General features: G+C 41.0%; 1 long non-coding RNA gene across 1 annotated transcript in view; it reads left to right on the forward strand.

Moving 5' to 3' along the window:
* LOC110293069 overlaps positions 1–5,019 on the forward strand; it is a 37,493-nt gene extending 32,474 nt beyond the window's left edge. The window contains exon 4 of the long non-coding RNA XR_002377778.1: positions 4,548–5,019. This is a non-coding gene — a long non-coding RNA (uncharacterized LOC110293069). The remainder of the gene's footprint in view (positions 1–4,547) is intronic.
* Positions 5,020–5,410: the final 391 nt, after the last annotated feature.

Raw genomic sequence — 5,410 nt, forward strand, 5'->3', positions numbered from 1 at the left:
GACACACCCATTCCAACCAGGTCACACCTATTCCAACAAGGCCACACCTTCAGATGGTGCCACTCCCTGGCCCAAGGATATACAAACCATCACACCCACCTATTCTGGATAGTTTCCTGTTAACTTGACATGACCTATAATCATCTGAGAGGATGGAATCTCAATTGAGAAAAATGCCTTTGTAAGATCTGGCAATAGGGCATTTTCTTAGTGATTGGTAAGGAAGAGTCCAGACCACTGTGGATGGTGCCATTCTTGGGCTGGTGGTTTGGGATTCTATAAGAAGTAGGTTGAACAAACCAGAGGGAGCAAGCCAATAAGCAGCATCCCTCCATGGCCTCTGCATTAGCTTCTACCTACCTGTTCCAGCCCTGCTTTCGTTCCTGTCCTGATTTCCTTAGATGATGAACAGTGATATGGAAGTTTAAGTCATAAAACCTTTTCTTCCCAACTTGCTTTTTTGCCAAGGTGTTCCACTGAAGAAATAGAAACCCTAATACACCACCCAAAGTTACCATTCCCATAGTATTGTTCTCTAGCAAATTAACTTATATGATTTACAAGGCAATGATTTCAGAATAGCAGTTATAAATGCATTTAAGGAACTCAAAGAGGATATAAATGATTGCCAGAATAAACACCAAAGGGCACTATCAGTTCAGTGAAGTAAGGGAAACAGTTCTAGATATAAAAGTAGAATTTGATAAAGAGAGAATGTTTGAGGAAAAGCCAAATTGAATCTAACTCTATGTGAGAAATTCATTGAATGAAACAAAAAGCTCAATGACAATAGAATAGGTCAACGGAAGAAAGAATATCAATGCCAACGACAAGATAAAGAAAATGGGTCACTCAGTCAAGAAAAATGTTAAATATAAAAATACCCATGAATGGAATATGCAGAGACTTTGGAACACTCTAAACGACAAAGTCTAGAAATAATAGGCACAGGAGTAGAATAAACCCAAATCCAAGGCACAGAAAATATTTTCAACAAAACCATAGAAGAAAACCTTCCTAATCTAAAGATAGAGTTGCCTATGGACATGTAAAAGGCATGCAGATCACCAAATAGACAGAACCAAAAGAAATATCCACATCATGTAATAATCAAAGCACTAACACTTTGTTTACAGAACCAGGAAATGATATTGAAAGCTATAAGAGAGGTGGGCCCATCAGAATGATAGTCAATTGGCCTATAGAGACTTTCAAAGTCAGTGTGGCTTGAATTACCATTCTGCATGTTCTAAAAGATCATAGACACTAACTAAGACAACACCACCAGCACCACCAACAACACCAAAAACAAAACCAACAAAATAAAATAAAACAAAAAACTTACCAGATATAACTGATGGAGAAAAAAGATTGCATTACAGAAGCATGTTATGGGAATGACAGTCTCTAAACTGGAATACTTTAGTATGAAGAGAGAGATAAGAGCCCCAGGCAGACCCAAGGAATAAACAATTCTACAAAAGTCAGTCAAAAGGACTAAGAAAGCACCACAGAACAACTGACAGATTAATGCACATCTTTCAATAATAACTCTATTAAAGTTCTCAATTCCCCCGTACAGGGCCATAAACTAACAGGTTGGTTTAGAAACAGGATCTGTATTTTGTTGTTTCGTCATCAAAGATAGACACTCCCTCAAGTTAACAGGATGAAAAGAGGAATTCTAAGCAAATGAGACTAGGTAGCAAGGAGGCACGGCTATTCTAATATCTGACAAAATAGACTTCAAATCAAAACTAGCCAGAAAGGGCACCTTTAAATTGATGGTGTATTTTAAAGAAACTCCACTGTGTTAGGTGTTTCCTCATGTCATTGACAGCAAAATGGTAGTTCTGGTACAGGATTCATAAATGACACTTCATCATCTCTTTGGTCTTCTTTAATTTAATAGTTCTTAATTTTTAGCATTACAGGCCAGTTATGCTGTCAAATAAAATGTAATTTAGGTTGGTTCTGATGTTCCTTCTCAATAAAATAGTCTTTGCAGACACCACTGTCCCCTGTACTGGCTTGTTGTCAGGCTTGGCTGGCTTCTGCATGGTCTTTGTTTCCATAAGCTCTTGAGCACTGTCTCAGCTGAGCTGTTTTCAGAAAAGTCTCAACGCCAGCAGAAAACGTCAGTGCTCTGAGCACCAGACAAAAGAAGGTATGGATATAAGGGTTATTCCTTTCAGAGAATTATTCCGGCACTCAGGTGCCAAAGTGTTTTTTTTGTCACATGTCAGAATAGTAGTGGTTGGAAGTCCATATATAGAGAAATTTGATAGAATTCCACCTTGTAGCATGCAGGTTATCCAAGGCATCCTAGCTTATCCAAGGCAAACAGTGGACCAAACACAGTTTCCCACCTGTAGTGAGTGGTTGGATGGCAAGTGTGGGGTTTTTGGGGTGAAGGAAAGTGGAACATTATGAAAGCCATGGAGCGCTTTAGGCTCAGGAACTGCAAGACCAGGGAGAAGATTAACATTGTCAACTGTGGACAATGGCAATGTGTTTGATTGTAGTTACCGTCTGTATGTAGCCCTAGAGTACCTATGGTGAGAAGGCAGGCTGAGACAGAAATACCCCAGAAACTTACAGGTCAGAACAACTGTAACTCAAGTCAGAGACCCCCCTTCTCACACGGACAGTGACTGACTTTATCCTCTGATCTCTACATGTATGCTGTGCCACATGCATACATGCTACACACACATAATAAACACGAACCAGTTGACCCAGCCAGCTCAGTCAGTCAACAGGGTCTCAAGGGAGGGAGGGAGGGTTGAAAAAGAAAAACCCGACAAAATGATCACGTGTCTCTAGCCAGTGCTAAGGCTGAGGCTGCTTGATGTCTCTCCAGCCTGCTTTGGTATCATCCTAGGTTCTTCCAAAAACATGCTCAGTTCTTAGATCAAAGTCAAAGTCATCAAGTGAAGTAGTAAACAAGGAGGCCACACAAGATGATAATGAAGTAAGCAAAGAGATCACATAAGCTCGTGATCTATAATAACTCAGCAAAACAGTAAACAAAGCCCCATGGTTTCTGTTTCTGATATTCTTACCTGAGCCCACATCCTTGTCCAAGCCCAGTGACAAATGCCAAATTCCTAGAAGCAGCAACAAAAGCTCTTAACAACTGGCTTAAAAATAAAATCATATATATATATATATATATATATATATATTTTTTTTTTTTTGAGGAAGGGATCAGAAAGTGAGAGTGTCCTCTATCCACTGTGCCATTTCAGGAGCCACCATTCTCTTATTACTGGTGTCAAACTGACTTGATGACAAGCTTCATCCACTCCAGGTACCATTCCTCCTCATCGAAAAGATGTACAGTGTGGGAATAAACTGTGTGATCACTTACGTGTTATGTTTTCATCATAATCTCTCAATAGAGCATTTCCAAGGTGTACAAACAAAATGGCTGCGGTGAGAAGGATGGGAGAGATGGCCAGCTTTCCACAGCCTTTGTCCCTGCTGAGCCTCAGGCAGTGTTTCTTGGTCGGATGATTGGTGAAATGAAGTGTCTCTGCTGTATTGATGGGGAGAGGCAAACAGTATAGACATAAGGTTTATAGACTGTTTCCACTGTTCTCTACATTGCATTTTGTTGTTCTTAAGAGAAACACTGGGAAGATTGTTTTATGTGTCATCAGCATGATGAGCCCTTGTGAAAACCATGACATAGGGTCAGTTATTTCCCGTTTTCAGTTTGAATTTAGAGAATCTCCTTAGGTGTGACTTGCCCCTGCTCTTGCCCCTCTTCCTATTTCTCTCTTGCCCACATAAGGATAAAGACACTCTTAAGGAAAGGAAGTAAATGTACTAAAAGTGAATTAAGGCAGACAGAGCATCTGCTAACTTACTTTAGTTCATTTGGATGTTTTGGGGCACAGAGCTCTAGGTCAGTCTGACCAAAGAAGCTGAGCGGCACTGAGCATCCTCACACTCCAGGCTTCTCAGCAAGTGTTAAGTTCCGATTTCTAGGAAGAGCTTTCCAATCTTATCACGAAGTCAACTGTCTGCTGTGCCTGGGACAAACCTGTGCACCTGTTGTCTCAAGGAAATGGTGGCCCTTGGGGAGTTTGTTTTTATTGATTCTGTCTCTTTTATACCATAAATAATAAAATAGGTTATACATAGAAACTTGCATCTACCTTTAGGAGCTACCCAAATGTAATATGCAGATTGGAGGAGATGTTGATGTTGGTGACAATAAACACTGAGGAAAAGGGTAGACTCAAAGATCTTATCATGAAGAATATGTATAAATACAATATTTATCCTGCAATGGACAAAGCATAGGAAAACAGTGTGTTGACTCTTGGAAAAAGAAGCTATTCTGTAACAAGTCTGCTTTGGTTTTTACCCCCTGTTATCATCCTGGAGCTGAGAAATCACATTATCTGATTCAAGAAAGCTTAGATGCCCCACAGCCATTAGGATTAAATATAACAAAACAAGCCATTCCCTTCTGGCCCCTAAGCCATCGCATTAGCAAAACCTGGCCTGCTCTAAATGCTGGTTCTCATTTGTAGGTAAAAGGAAAACAAACGTTGATGACTACTTCAGCAGCTGCAAAGAAAAGAATTATTGTTTCCTTCCTTCTTTGGCTCCCTCGAGTTCTCAGGAGGTGCCGAAGAAAAATCAGCACCAGATGGCTCTCAAAGAGATGATGCTCAAATTTTAAATTTATGGCTCATTTCTGGAAGACAATCTGAAGGTGGCCCAAGTTTCAAATCACTTCCAGAACAGACTCAGGGGAGAATGTCTCTCGCTTTGGTTTACAAAGCTGGTCTCATGGTTCTCTGGTTTGCTAGTGCTGTTTGATTGTAGCACAGGGAGTCTGTGACCGGAACTGCCACAATGGGGACCCACCTTAGCTGGTATGTAAAGATTGCCAAGTCACTTTGGAAACATTCTCTTCGTGTATGTTAGTGGCAACAGAGAGCAGCTTCTGTATGTGGCGACCTTGGTTTAACTTAGTCTATCAGCAGACCAGTAAGCAACAGTCAGACAATCCAGTGCTTTATACAACTAATGGTGCGATTGTGTGTTTTGAATGGGGAGAACAAGGGTGAGAGAATTCTAAGCAAGAGGATAGCTATGGTTTGGAGAGATTGAGCGGTTTCCGATTGTGAAAGATCAGGAAGGTGAACATGTAATTTGACTACACCTTTAAACCGGGGGCCTCTGGTATCTGATTAGAGCTAAAAGAGGCCATCCAGGGGCAGCAGGCTTTGTGACAGTGAAGTGGGGGAGGCTGTGAACCACACTGCCAAATCTGATGCTGCACAAGCTAATGCTGCCTCGAGGGCACTGTGACAAGAAACTTCACTGTCAGGTAAGTATTTGGGTGGAGAACTCTTTACAAGTTCCCTCACTACAGGCCATGGCTCTC

The sequence above is a fragment of the Mus caroli genome, chromosome 1 (genome assembly GCF_900094665.2).
Source record: "Mus caroli chromosome 1, CAROLI_EIJ_v1.1, whole genome shotgun sequence".
Taxonomy (NCBI): domain Eukaryota; kingdom Metazoa; phylum Chordata; class Mammalia; order Rodentia; family Muridae; genus Mus; species Mus caroli.